The 15,983-nt window shown below is 39.6% G+C and overlaps 1 pseudogene; it reads left to right on the top strand.

The window, feature by feature from the left end:
- Window positions 1-15,983, top strand: part of LOC141307295 (scavenger receptor cysteine-rich domain-containing protein DMBT1-like) — a 45,236-nt pseudogene that overhangs the window by 28,240 nt on the left and 1,013 nt on the right.

The following is a 15,983-nucleotide window of genomic DNA, read 5'->3' on the forward strand; positions in this document are numbered from 1 at the left end:
AAGAAGTTGTGCAGCATGACTTTGCTAGATTGAGCTGCACCACTTTTGCTTCAGTTTTATAGAAAGCTTAAAATAAGGAGGTATTAGGTATAAGGAGTATTATGGTTACGGACAAAAACTGTTATGGTATATATGAGTCAAATGTTGGAAGCATCAGTTCATAAGCATCAGAACTGAAGTGTCATTTGAGAGAATAAGTTCACGGGCTAATTAATAAACATGATTATAAATTGATCTTTTGTCATTTGAGATGTAACTTAAAGCTTAATAAAATAATAAGAATAATTTTTGCTTGCCAGTTACAAAAGCTTGTGGGAAGCCCCTTGAAATGTGATTGGGCTAGTTTTGGCCATGTTAAAGTTCACTTCAGCTTGCAGAATGATAAAAGGCTGAAGTGTAAAACATAGTACAGGTGGGTACTTGTTCTTCTGAAAATAGAGATTTTCTCAAAATCAATAGCACAAATATCTGAGCATATACATGGATTATATTAACCCTCTCACAGTTAAACACTGCTGCAGAAATTATTTTTTGTTGTCATTTCCCTTTATGTTACTGATTTAAAAATGACAACGTCTTTTGTGGGACATTTGTTTTATTGAATGTTCCATCATTGAAAAAACATGTATTTTACCACAATGATGGCTATAATTAAAGCATCTGGAAGGTGCATCTTAATTGATGCCAACCAGATCAGTGTTACCTAACCCTGCTCCCTTCCTGAAGACTTCACCCATTCTCCAGCACACATATTTGTTATTTTCATGTAATCCATATAATTTATGTATATCTAGATTAGCTGGTTTGATTAGAGTTGGAGCTAAACTGCCAATTCCTGTCAACCAGATCAAAATGGCGAGGGTCGAAAAAATGTGATAAATGTTAAAATGACATTTCTTTTATCCAAATGCTAAAACTATTTGTTTAGGGAGACAGAATAGATGATGGACAGATTGGTTCCTAACATACACATAGTTTACGTTTCAGTTCTTACCAAAGCATCATCAACTCTTCTCACCAGTCAGGAAGTAACCTCATTTTGAAACGACGCAAGCATCGCAATGCCAAGACCTTCTCTTCTCACTTTAATATTGGGTAAATTAAATTTTCAATCTTGCACTTTCTATTGTTCATAACAGATGGATATTAAAGATGAAAATATAATGATAATGTCTTTGTATAGTATTGCACATCGTAATTAACAGTAATATTTAATTCTTAAAACAGTTTAGATGAAGAGCATAAACTGAATAAGTTGAATACTGATACACGTTAATTTATCTGTATGTTTGGGTTGACATGACTGATTTTGAAAAGACATTCATCAACAAGTTGACTGCTCTAAACCAGTGGTTCTCAATTCCAGTCCTGGGTGACCCCTGGTCTGCACATTTTGCATGTCACCCTCATTTAACACACCCGATTGAGATTATCAGTTCATTGAGAGAGAGATCCATGAACTGAACTAGTGAGCTGATGATCTCAGGTTTGTTAAATAAGGCAGACATGCAAAATAGGCAGAGCAGGGGTCCCCCAGGACTAGAATTGAGAACTGTTGCTCTAAACCACTTTTAGTTGCTTAATGAAAATGAGCTGTTCAGTAAACTAAAATGATTTAAAATAGTTATAACAATAATTTCTATAACTTAAATAAAGACTGTAGGTCATTAGGTTAACACATGGTTCAGTGCCTATAATCATTCTCATGCTCATCTAGACACTAGACACTAATTTGGAGTTTTACACTGTAAGTTTAGAGGAAGAACTATAACAGAACTACGGCTGACCACAGAACCATAGCTCATTCTCGCCACTATCACTGTCACTGTGTTGGCTATTCATAACATCACAGCCCAGGGCTGAGTCTCCCTCATAAGCTCATTGTTTTTTTAGGCTAAAGATGCTTTTGGTAAATGGTGCACATGTCTAATATTGTACAAATGGAACTGATGTAGTCTTCTAAGGTCAGTTTTTGTGGCTGAGCTGAACCAGACAGTTATTGAAATGCAGAGGACAGATTCAATGATGGCTGAGTAGAACTGTTCCAGCAGCTCCTTTGTCTAAATTTAAGTCTACAATATGTTTAAATGTCCCTGTTTTTCTTCTCAGCAGCCAGTGCACTGACTTCTGCAACTGGTAAGTAATAGGCTTTTAGTCACTCATTTAAAATACAGATCTGATTCTAGCTGTATCATGACACAACCAGTCCCTGTTTTGGCTAGTCTCTAAATTTAGCCTGTTGTAAGATGTGAGTTGTATTGTAATAGAGTTATTTCGTTTTTTAGGAGATTATAGTATCAGACTGGTGAATGGTAATAATGACTGCTCTGGAAGAGTGGAGATCCTTTATGATGACCAATGGGGGACAGTGTGTGATGACGACTGGGACATGAATGATGCTGCTGTGGTGTGCAGACAGTTGGGATGTGGACCAGCTGATAGTGTACATGGCAGTGCTCATTTTGGCCAGGGAAGTGGTGAGACCTGGTTGGATGATGTGGGATGTTCAGGAAGTGAATCATCGCTCTCACAGTGCTTACATCGTCCTTTCGGTGAACATAACTGTGGTCATCATGAAGATGCAGGTGTTGTCTGCTTAGGTAAAAGTACATGTTTTCAAATTATGCTTTTGCTGTTTTCAACTTGATACCTCGTTGCATTTTCTTAGGTACATTTTCACAAATTGTTTATTAGGCTGTCTAATAAATGAGTGCTAAGTGTTTTGAAAATGTACTGCTTGCTTGTAATAAAAATAGTACTAAAGCAGTTAGTATAATAGAGGCTGTGAATTATTGGTGTATGGCTTCCAAGAATGCCAAACACATACAAAATAAAGCATGCAAAATGTAAAATGTTTTTATCACATTGTACTTTCATTTTTAAGGTCACCTTCCAGACATAAGGTTGGCCAATGGTTCTGATTCATGCTGTGGAAGAGTGGGGATCGAATATAATGGCCAGTGGGGAACCGTGTGTGATAATAACTGGGACATGAATGATGCTGCTGTGGTGTGCAGACAGTTACAGTGTGGATCAGCCATTGGTACAGCTCTTGGTGCCGCCTTTGGTCAAGGCAGTGGATCAATCTGGCTGGATGGTGTTAAATGCTCAGGAAGTGAAGGAACCCTCACACAATGTTCGCACCGTGGATTAAAAAAACATTACTGTAATCATGGGGAAGATGCTGGTGTTGTTTGTTTAGGTAAGTCAAACAAGCATCTTGATACATTATTTTAGAAAGAATTACAGAAATTACATTAAGCTTCATTAATTTCACACTTTTACACATTATGTCTTAAAGGGATAGTTCAAAAATGAAAATGTTTATCTGCTTACCCCCAGGGCATCCAAGATGTAGGTGACTTTGTTTCTTCAGTAGAACACAAATGAAGATTTTTAACTCTGTCAGTCACAAAAAGGCAGTCAATGGTACCCACAGCTTTTTGAGAGTCAAAAAAACATACACAGACAAAACCAAATTAAACCCTGCGGCTTGTGATGATACATAGAAGTGTTAAGACACAAAATAATTGGTCTGTGCAAGAAACTGAACAGTATTTATATAATTGTTTTTACCTCTGATACACCACAATGTCCTACTGTCCTGAGCACGTTCACAACAGCTCTGTGCTCTGGCATAGTAAACGCATGCGTGGAAGTGATCTGCCGCGTGTATACGTCACTCATTGTTTAAACAGAGAGATTGTGTCAGTAGTGCTAAGATGTTTTAGGTTGGGAGTGCTGTATGCACGGCTGGGGGGGGTGGGGGCGATTGTGGCATGTGATACAGAGTATATAAAACGTGTTTTTCAGTACATCCATTATATTTCCATGTTCCACTTTTAAGACGTATTACATCCCTAGGGCCGGGCGGTGTTTAGTGTCCTGTCAGCAGCAGCAGCATTGAGCGCACCTTCAGTGCAGCTGGAAGAGATCCACGTTCAAGTGAAAAAGTCATTACCATGAATGTGTCGAGGGAAATAGTAAGGAGATATTTGAATTATTTATTAATAAACTAGTGTTTTCTGAGTCAGTGTTGCAAGAAAAAAGTTACCGATCCTGACTCACCATCTCCTCATTGGACGCGCCTTTAGAGAGAAATTCATCTTTACTGATTAGCTACCTAATGAGTTTTTGTTTTTGATTTGTTTTATTTCGTTAAGTAGTAATTTAAAGCTTTCAACATATATATTTATCATGTCTGTGATGCATGTATTCGCTGAGTTTCAGTTAATTTTTGAGACGACAGAAGGCGCATCATGTTTGTTTTCTTTATTTTATAAAAGCACGTTTTATTGATACTGTGAGTGCACACAAATAAAAGTAGACCCTTTACAGTTTCGAATGATGTAATACTGTTACCTTTTTGAGCAAAAATAATGACATATTTGAAATTGTTTATACTGAAAAAAATGCAAGTGATCACATAGGTGTCACATGTCTCCTTATGTTTCTTGTCTTCTGCCTTGTGTTTTCACTATTCTGATTTGGTTTCTCCCTCTGTCTTCCCCCGTCAGTTTGTATTCATTTGGTTTAGTCCTTGTTTAGTCATTATCTGTATCACCTGTGTGTCTTGATTAGTTTGCCTTCATAAGTCTGTCTTTGAGTTGAGTCCTTTGTCGGTCATTTGATGTGTTACGTGTGTGGTAATCTCCTGTTTTTCCTTCTTGAAATTCACAATTAAAAGTATCTATTATTTGAAAACAACTCCCGTCTCGTCGAACCAGCACTGGCCGTTACAGAATGACCGACCAAGATGTCTGAGGCTGAGGACAGGCTATGGGGGCTACGGCAGAGTGGGCGGACATTGGAGAGGTATGTGGAGGAGTTCCTTGAGCTCTCCCATCGGGTGAGCTGGCCCGACGTCTCTCTTGCTGTTGTGTTTCGGTTGGGACTGGATGGGGAGACAATCCGATGCAACTCCCCCATATGTGATTTCTCCTTGATTGAACTAATCAATCTCACTCTTTATTTAAATGGCTCTAGTATCGAGGTTAAAGAAATAAAGAGTGATTGTAAGTTTCCACATCCAGCCCCCTCCGAAACCCAGCACGTCTCACCGGCTCACTCCTCGCCTGGACCCCCCACATACCTCACCAATGGCTCCGGCCACCTGCCAACCCCGAGGAACCCCGAGATGGCCATAATTCCTGATTTCCCGCCCAGGATGGCCGATGTTCCTGTTATTCCTGTCAAGATGGCCACAGTTCCTGATTTCACGGTCAAGACGGCCACAGTTCCTGATTTCCCGGCCGAGATGGCCGCAGTTCCTAATTCCCCGGCCAAGATGGCCGCAGTTCCTGATTTCCCGGCCAGGATGGCCGATGTTCCTGATATTCCGGCCAGGATGGCCGATGTTCCTGTTATTCCTGTCAAGATGGCCACAGTTCCTGATTCCCCGGCCAAGATGGCCGCAGTTCCTGATTTCCCAGCCAGGATGGCCGATGTTCCTGATATTCTCCAGTGACTGCGCCGCCAGAGCGCCCTCCAGTGACTGCGCCGCCAGAGCGCCCTCTAGTGACTGCGCCGCCAGAGCGCCCTCCAGTGACCGCTCGCCCAGAGCCTGCTCTTCCAGAGTCTCCGCTGGGGTCATCCAGTCCTCCAGAGCCCGCTCCTCAAGAGCGCCGCCCAGAGCCCGCTCCTCAAGAGTCTCCGCTGGTGCAATCCAGCCTTCCAGAGCCTTCGCTGGTCCCGTCCAGCTGTCCAGAACCCTTCACTGGTTACGTCCAGTCCTCCAGAGTCTCAGCTGGTCCCGTCCAGCCTTCCAGAGCCTTCGCTGGTCCGATCCTGCTACCCAGAGCCTCAGCTGGTCCCGTCCTGCCGTCCAGACCCTCAGCTGGTCTCGTCCTGCCGTCCAGAACCTCCGCTGGTTAAGCCCGGCCTTCCGGAGCCTCCGCTGGCCCAGCCCAGCCTTCCAGAGCCTTCGCTGGTCCAGTCCAGCGGTCCAGAGCCTCCGCTGGCCCAGCCCAGCCTTCCAGAGCCTTCGCTGGTTCAGTCCAGCGGTCCAGAGCCTTCGCTGGTTACACCCAGTCTTCCAGAGTCCCCGCTGGTTGCGTCCAGTCCTCCAGAGCCTCCACTGGTCCAACCCAGCCTTCCAGAGCCTCCCCCCTATGAACCTCTAAATTTCCCAAAGAAAATTTTTGGGGGGGGGGGCGCTATATACCCCTAGCCAACGTGGCCGGGCCGAGGACTGAGGCCAAGGCCACGGGTGCTGCCCAGCCATGGCCACCTGAACTGCCTGTCCGGCCATGGCCTCCTGACCCACCATGGCCACCCGAACTGCCTGTCCGGCCATGGCCTCCTGACCCACCATGGCCACCCGAACTGCCTGTCCGGCCGTGGCCGCCTGACCCGCCATGGCCACCCGAACTGCCTGTCCGGCCGTGGCCGCCTGACCCGCCATGGCTTCCTGTTCCGCCCTGGAGGCCTTCCCAACCCAGCAAGGTCCTGCCCCGTAACGGCCTCCAGGGCGCCCGCCCCCCCTCCCCGGTGTTTCTATCACGGCGCGAGACGCGCCTACCGGGAGGGGGAGATAATGTCACATGTCTCCTTATGTTTCTTGTCTTCTGCCTTGTGTTTTCACTATTCTGATTTGGTTTCTCCCTCTGTCTTCCCCCGTCAGTTTGTATTCATTTGGTTTAGTCCTTGTTTAGTCATTATCTGTATCACCTGTGTGTCTTGATTAGTTTGCCTTCATAAGTCTGTCTTTGAGTTGAGTCCTTTGTCGGTCATTTGATGTGTTACGTGTGTGGTAATCTCCTGTTTTTCCTTCTTGAAATTCACAATTAAAAGTATCTATTATTTGAAAACAACTCCCGTCTCGTCGAACCAGCACTGGCCGTTACAGTAGGTGCCTCCTTGTCCTAAAAAGCGCGCTTTAGCCTCTACTCTCCGCACAAACAATTGGATATGCACCTAATAGCGAACATTTATAGGCTATAGGTTAAATGTTTAAACTAGCATTGTTATATGCTTTAACTGTTTTATATCTACAGATTTTATTTTAGCCAAGTCATGATTTGAGAAGGCAAAATTTATCAAACATAGCAAAAAAACAGTCAGCATCTAACCATCTAAGATTTTGGCACTCCAGATATGGATTTGCGCTCTGGGATGACGCTGATAAACTGATAAATCAGTTGCCCACAGAAAAAAAACAATTTCCATGCCTATGGATTGTGGGTATGATAGCTACTCAAAAAGGTAATTACTTGTGCTTATCCTGATTGTTGCAACCAATTACAAAGTAAAAGATTATGTTTGCTTGCGCGAACTCATCCGGAGTGTTGACTTTTCACCGACTCCCAACTTTTGAGCCTGATCGACTAAAATTATGGTTGCTTGCTCCTTCTCACTGGCTGGCTGATGTGAACGCGTTCAGGACATTTGGACATTGAGGTGGATCAGAGGTAAAAAATTATATAAATGCTGTTCAGTTTCTTGCACAGACTGGTTGTTTTGTGTGTTAAGACCAGGGCTCTGAACCGGTTCAAGGAACGAAAACGAAAACCGAAAACAAATGACATTGAACAGGAACAAAAACAAAAACGAAAACAAAATCAATTGTAATCGTTCTGAACAGAAACGGAAACAGAAATTCCAAATTAACCGGTTAATAACGGTATTTTTATCGTTCTCTTTATTATATCAATTTGGCAGACCAAAAACATGAATTCAAATTGTGTGCGCAAATGCGACGGTGACGCATACACCGTGAAATGCCCGCGAAGCAGACATAAGCAGAGCCCTTTCTGATGCGACGAGCTGGTTACCAAGCACCTGGCTGTTTCATGTGCAAAGGTATGTTTAGGTTTAAGTTATTGTAGCCTAATTAAAACTTGTAGTTAAAATTATGCATTACGTTTTCTTTTGCTTTTATGCATTAAATGTAAAAGCATAACTATCTGGAGTTCTGTTTTGTTTGAGTGAAAATAGCCTATAATTGGCTATATTAGGTAAGGAATATGCCGTAGCCAGCTATGAGGTCACCGAGGTCCGGACCTCGGTCATTTTTGTATATTCAAAAATAAAATGCCAAGCTCTCTGAATGATTATTTAGCCGTTTAAACCACCTCATATCACATGAGTGTTTGCAATTCATGTTGATGCGAGAAGCTAGCGCAGTGAACGAGGCTTGAGAGCGCGTTGAGTGAGAGCGCGTGTGCAGCCTCCGTTTGTTGCCAGATCCACCTATTATACGTGTATTTTGACTCATTTTTCCAATTTATTGTGACACTTTGGGACGTTTATAAAGTGGAAAGCTGAACGTTAGTGTTACTGATATATTAATCTTATTTACAAAACACAAGATTTGAACTTATTTCGGATATCTTTTTCTTTATTTTTGTAATTGCTTGTTTTTCGTAGCAATATCCGGCAACATTGTACATTCATAAAAAAAATCTTTTAGACAATCTGTAATTTAATTGCTGACAGGAAGATAACACAATCGGTAAGACAAACGCAGCGATCATCGTTAATATCTGAAAGAAATGTATAACACTATCAAAAACAATAGCATAATACAAATCTGTTTGTTACAGAATGAAATAGGCTACTATGACAAATAACGTTACCGTTACTGGCCAGCAGGAAGACGTCTCATGCTCTTTAGTCAACGTTAAGTCATCAAAAAAACATTAATTAAAGCGGTGTTTCTCAACCTTACTTCGGACCTCACTAATTTTCAAACCCTAGTTACGGCCTTCAGGTGAACTCGTTTACTTTCGGTTTTAAAGACAAGAAGTTCAGATGACACGAACACGGAATTTGGTTGAATCATTTGTAAACATAATGCCAACATGTTATTAAAAGGCACACACTATCTATCTATCTATCTATCTATCTATCTATCTATCTATCTATCTATCTATCTATCTATCTATCTATCTATCTATCTATCTATCGCGCCGTGTAATAAAATAACGTTATTAACCGGTATTTTTTCTAGAAAACCGTTCTCGGAACGTATTGTTTAATGAGGAACGCAAGAACAGAAACGTTATAATATCGATTTTGCTCGGAGTGAACCGAATGGATTTTTTTTTCGTTTTTAAGCCCTGGTTAAGACCTCAATGTATAGTCAGGAGCCGCAGGGTTTAATTTGGTTTTGTCTGTGTATGTTTTTTTGACTCTCAAAGCCATGGGTCTCATTGACTGCCATTATATGCCTGACAGACTGCAACGGTTTGAGTTAAAAAATCTTTGTTTGTGTTCTACTGAAGAACCAAAGTCACCTACATCTTGGATGCCCTGGGGATAAGCAGATAAACATAAAATTCTCATTTTTGGGTGAACTATCCCTTTAACAAATTATTTAAAATAATAAATATTTTGCAGGTGATCTGCAGGTGCCGACCCTTTCCCTGAGCTCCACACATGCAGTTGTTTCTTGTGGAGAAAATATCCAGTTCAGATGCACAACACCTAAACCAAGATGTAGTGTTAATGCTAAATTCCAGCTCTTCATAAAAGGTTCATCTGTATCCTTCCAGAAACATGTATCTAGTGTGACTTTCAACCTTGTTAATGTAGATGTCTCACATCAGGGCAGCTACAGTTGTCGTTACTTTTACCGAAACAACAAGTCGCCTTTGAGCAACACTGTTATCATCACTGTAGGTGAGTGTGTTCAAATTAGTCTCATTGCCTAAATTATAGATTGCATGCAGTAATAACATTAAAGTGAACATTTGAGCTCATTTGTAAAATGGCTATGGATTAAATTTTGATCCCAACAAGATGCAGTTCTTGAAGCCATTTTTTTTTTTTGGTTGTTGTTAAAAGACGTTAGCTTTATTGTTTGAGTCTGTATAAAGTCATCATAAAATGTTTTCCTATTGTTTTCTAGTGAACTTGCAGCAGCCCAGTATTTCCCACAGTGCTCCTGATGGACAGTTTGTTGAGGGGTCTCAGGGGCCAGTGATCACCAGGGGCCACAGTTTCACTATCATCTGTTCCACTGAATCTCAGTATCCTGGAGGCTCTTTTCACCTGTTCAGAGGGTCAAACATCACCAGGAGTGAGTCAGCTGTCAGTCACTCTGCCTCCTTCTTCTTTCCTGAGGCAGATTATTCACATGAGGGAAACTACAGTTGTGTTTATGAAGTCAGTGTCTCCTCACGCTCCTTCAGTTCATCTGCCTCTGAACTGCTGCTCATCACTATCACAGGTACTGATGTGTAAGAGTCTAAAAACAAGCTGGACTGCTAGTAATGAAAGTTTAACTCAAACATGTGTGTCTCTCTCAGCCTCCCTGCGTCCTGTCATTGGTTCTGCAGTGTCAGCTGTGCTGCTTTTATTGTTTGTCCTCATAATCATCCTTCTGGTGAAGAGAAGACAAAAGCAAAGGAACAAGGAAACTTATTCGCAGAGCTCTTTTACAAAAGGTAGTGATTTTATTTCTATAAAATAAGTCAGTTAATATCACTGTCTTTTTTTAACAGTCCTTCATCTCAATATCACTAGGTCAAGCTGCATCGCATAGTAGCAAAAATGAAGATGATAATGAGGCTGATTATGAAAATGTGAAACTTCATGAAAACATGGATAATGATGATTCTGAACAGGACTACATTAATGTGGACACTGATGATTTTGAGGACTATGTCAATGTGAATGCTACAGAGAAAAGTGTGGTAGACAAATCTGATGATAACATTTATGAAAGCTGTTGTGATTAATCTTGAATGAACCCAAAGTTCTACAATTATTGAGGCTCAAAACAGATGAAATATGGCAGCCTTGATTTGAATCAAGAAAGAAGTTTAGTTGACATTGTGATGAGCAGAGCAACAACAGATGATTACAATTTTGGAAAGCTACTGTGACAAATATGAGTGGCCCTAATGGAGTACATTCATTCTGGGCACTGCAGTGTTCATCACAGCCTGCTGCATATCTTGCAACCGATAGATTTTGTTTAGTGTAGTGATGCAAGAGAACTGTGTGACAGGCAGGGGTGGACTGGGACGAAAATTCAGCCTTGGCACTGTAGCCACACTAGTCCACATTACCACACCCACACAGTCCCACCCACAGACACATGTATATGTAGACATCATTAGAATTATTGTCATATGTGTTTTACTCTACTGTAGAGTTAATCACAAACCCAAAGTACATTTGTGTGTCACTGTTTTTCCCTACCTCTACCACATTCCTCCCTGTTTCTGCTAGGCCTACCGCAGCATCCTTCCTCACAGCACTGGTATTGGAAGACCAGGTGTCTCTGGCTGTACTGATTACAGCAATGTCCTAGTTAATGAACACAGTATAGAATGTTAACATTGCAGCAAAATGTTTTCTTACTGACTGCTCTCAACATTGGAATATACATGAATACAAACAAGTAATAACAATAGCACAAAAGGGAATAGAATATATAGCAAAATATATATTAGACTATAGTGCAAGTAGCCTACAGCAGTCTGTATACATTAAATGCCATTTTATCTGCTGATAATTTAGTCATGCAATTCAGTAACAGGCTAGATAACACTTGTAACCAACTATCCAAAAGCAATGACATTTCAAAATATACGGGGGTTTTACGCTAAACTCTTTAATACAATGTAGGCTACTGTTAAAAAACACTGGCGCTTGCTGGCAGAAGTAACGTTAACGTGATTTGTGTGAAAAATGACCTTATGCTCCATTATCTAGATTTTACTGACAATTAGCTTGTGTTGCATTCTTTCTGCTGATGTGCTTGAGTGTCCGCATAATCTCTGAATAGGTCGTTATTATTATTATAACCATTGTGAAATCGTGCAAGCAATAAAAACTTGTCCTATGTGCTGTTGGTGTCACAGATCCTGCCCATGAACTTTGTTTCAGTCACCAGCAGAGCTCATTCATCATCACAAGGACTCTCACACTTTACATACTGTCACATTACACCCTGGACTACATTTTCCATCATCCATTGCACTGATCACACACAGATACTCCTTATAAGCCATGCACTTCCTCTTTCTGGTCACAGAATATTGTTAGTACACATCACTTGTTTGTTGATAGCTACATTACGTAACCTGTTTCCTGTGTCTAAGCATAGCATAGTCCCGTTATTGCTTTGCCTTCCTGTGTCTCGATTTTGGATTACCCTCGTCTTGCCGTTTTGGATATTGTTTGCCCCTTGCCAGGACTCCAGCCAGTGTTTGTATTATTCTCTTGCCTAGCCCTCTGGATACTGTTCACTGCTGTGCTAACCCCATATCTGTCCGCTGTGATTTTGAACCGTGCCTGTCAATGACCATGCCTTCATTGAATAGAATTCTTGCAAATGGATCCGTATGCCTCTCATTCTGTTCACTCTGTAACAGTTGACCTGCAAAAACAATTTATTTATATATTTTTAAAATTTAAGATTTTTTTTTTTGTAATTTAAGATTTAACTTAAAGCTTACTAAAATACTAAGAATAAGTATTTAATTGCCAAACAATGGTAATTTTCTGTACATCTGTGAGAGTTACGAAAGCTTCTGGGCTTAAGACTCATATCCAGATCAGCCTGCATCAGTTAACTGTGTTGCATCCTACTAAAAGTAGCCAAATTCTATAAGAAATATTTAGGCCATATTTAGAATTTCGAACTTACATTTCAATTAGCCAATGTCAAGTGCTATATCCAAACCAGAAGTAGCTCACATCTGTTTTATGATATATGGGGCACATTTGCCATGTCAAATGTGGGACAAGTTAGGCTTACTGTCACACCCCCGGACTTTCTTGTTGGTTTTTCCCATTTTCCCCCGCAGTTCTGAGTGTTTTTGGTTTCTCCCTTATTGTCTGCACCTGTGTTTGTAATTATTCTGTCTATTTAAGGTGTGTGTTTTCCCAGTACTCTTGTCGGTCTTTAATGTTATATGGATGTTTTCCCCTGGTGTTCCTGTGTCTGCCTGTATTCCGTTGGATTTATTAAATATACGTCTTTTATTTACGTCGTTGTTCGTGTGTTCCTGCCTGCATCGTGACACTTACACACTGATTAACCAATGCTGACTGTGCCATAAATTTGACAAAAGTGGCCCAAACTGTTATTAATAATTTGGGAAATATTTGTCATTTTATATGCGGGCCACTGTAGGCTCACAGCGACATTAGCCAGTGCTTGCTGTGCCATATCTTTTCCAAAACTGGCCCAGATTCATTTTAATATACCTGGGCCACATTTACTGAAACATGTGGACCACATTTGGTATACACCCTGATTAGTCATTGTCAGTTGTGGAACATGTTTGGCCAAAGGTGGCCTACATTTGGTTGCCACTATTTGGGCCATATTTACTATTTACCACATAGGCCACTTACGGTAACATTCAGATTACACATTGCTGTGATAACTGCATCTTTGCCTAAAGAGGCCCACTTCAGGCTTACACCCATTTTGTCCGGGCCATAAGAGGTTTATTAAAGTGTGCTATTAGTATACTTCTTTTAAACTGAAAATAGGTTTCTACTTTTTATGTACTTCTCAGAAATATGTTGTATGTACTTCTCAGAAATATACTTAAAATGCTATTTAAGTATACTTGATTTATACTTAGAAAAAGTCTACATTTATTTGAGCTATACTTGTGCTCCAAGAATGCTTTCATTATTATCTGCACTGTAAAACCCAATAGTTTACCTTACTTAGATACAGTTAGTTATCTTTACTTAGTTGCTATACTTACTAGGTTTTATCAAGTAACAGCTACTTTCAAGGCAAGTAAAACAATTTACTTAGAGTAAAGTTTACTTAAAATATTCAAGTAGCCACAAAGGAACCAACTACAATAATAAACCAGTGAGAGGCAGCAGTGCACTAATATGTTGGTACTGTGCAAAATAACAACAGAAGAAGAAGAAAAGAACAGTTTTTGAGGTGGGGCAATTCTTAATAAACTTTTGCAGTTATCTTTCCTTCACTAGTTTCCCAAAGTCATCTTGAAAGTTGAACTTTCAATACAGCTGAAATATTTGAGAGAACATCACATAAGCTGACTTCATAAATTGTTGATTTAAAAAAAAATGTAAACTTACCATTATAGTGATTAGTGTTCTCTTTGGTTGGGCAGTTGGAACTTTTGGAACTCATTTTGTTACAACTTTCTGTCTATTGATGCAGAAATGCATTATGAAATTGGAGTTACCTCATGTTTTTTTAAGTAAATTCAACTTATCTGGGTTTAGAGTATGGTAGGAGCGCTATTATGCATATTCTGCATAGAATTTCCAAAACACAAGTGAAGATGAAACCGAAAAACAACAGATGCTTAATCTAACATGATCATCAGACATAAAACAGCATCAAAACTATGTAATGTTATGGAATAAAATGTTGACCCATGAAGAGGTAATAATGATTGTCAAGCTTTGGGGTGCTGATCGACTCCATCTACGTTTTGATTATCATTCTGAATTCTGAATTTATAGTCTTTTTTCAGCTGTTTGTTCAAAATGTTTATTTATTTATTTTATTTATTTATTTATTTTTATTTATGACATAAAAATCACCCACATTCATGTGTTGATAAAAAAAGAATGCATGAAGCTAGAATAAAATGTTTTTGTTTGCAAGCAGATACCCTGTTCTTTCTTTTGATGTTTTGTATGTTCAGATATTCATATAACAAAATGAATACCTAAATAGGGACATAGTAGTAAACTTAAAGAAGACATGCGAGGCCAATTTAGACTCAAGGAGTATTGAAATAATGCTCTACAAGTATACTACTAGTACACTGATATTTGTATACTTACTACATGAAGTATACTTAAAAATATACTTGAACTTTACTTAAGTACTTAATAAAATAAATTTGAAGTATACTTCTTTTTGGTAAGGGATGTCTTAAGTGGCCCATATTCACATGCCATCTGGGTAAACACACTGTACAAAGTAATCACTGAATCTGCTAAGAAAAGCATGTAAATATAATTAATTTCGACAAATTTGTTGATTTTACTTGAGTGCACCGAGTTATTTGAACTTTTAGGTGGATGCCGTAGGGAAACTAAACAACTTTAGTAAACAGTACTAAAGAGCATCTAGTGTGTTGTACTAAAGGTCTGTTCACACTGTTGTAATAACCAGACCAGCAGGGGGCGAAAGTGCACCTTAGGTAAAAAACGAACAGAAACAGAAACATCACCAGAAGAAGATGACTAACTGAACTTCACAGTCAGATCCTGTTTGAAATATGGCAGAAAGGTTAGGTAAGTTTTTGGTGATTTAGTTAGAAACTGTATTCTTCTCAGAGTGTGTGCTATTGTTTTTGAGGAACAAAAAACAAAATTTGAATGAGTTTTACTGACGAGCATAACTGTAACCTTCAGTTAGCTTACTAGCTAGCCAGTTACTTCTAACCTTAGTAATAATGTAAAATAAACGTGAATAGACATCAGCAAGTATGTTAAGAGATACAGTACAACTTATTAAAATGTGTCATGTCTCATGTAACCCGTTTTCCAGTATTTAATGTTGGACCAAATGTCATGAAACATAATTATATAATTTTTTTTTTTTTTTTTTTTAAAGTGCATTAATGCCCAGCATTAATTATTACCATTTTCTTTTCATATTGTATGTGCTCTTTTTTGAGGACTTAAACTCATGCAGTGGAAGTTGCAAAGTTCAGCTTTTTTTATTGAGTGAAAAAGGGGTCAACTCTTGAAAAACTGATTCAAATATGGATCCTATGGAATATGTAAGTACTCAATTTTTATGTTTTCACAGATAATACGCTTATACCATAGGGTGCACTTTGTAAAATCACACAGAATGATATTCATTATATTGTATGCCTAATGTCTGTGATATGAGTGCTATTAAATATGACTTTTTTCATAATTGTACAGACATCAAACAATAATGGGAGATGACCAGCAGTGCTGCATGGCCTTCCACTCTTCCTTGAAGAGGATCTTGCATATTTTTTACAAGACATGTTTTGTAAGTAATTTTGCCTGTGATATTCTGGTTATTTAGTGTAAAT

Source organism: Garra rufa, chromosome 1 (genome assembly GCF_049309525.1).
Source record: "Garra rufa chromosome 1, GarRuf1.0, whole genome shotgun sequence".
NCBI classification, from domain to species: Eukaryota; Metazoa; Chordata; class Actinopteri; order Cypriniformes; family Cyprinidae; genus Garra; species Garra rufa.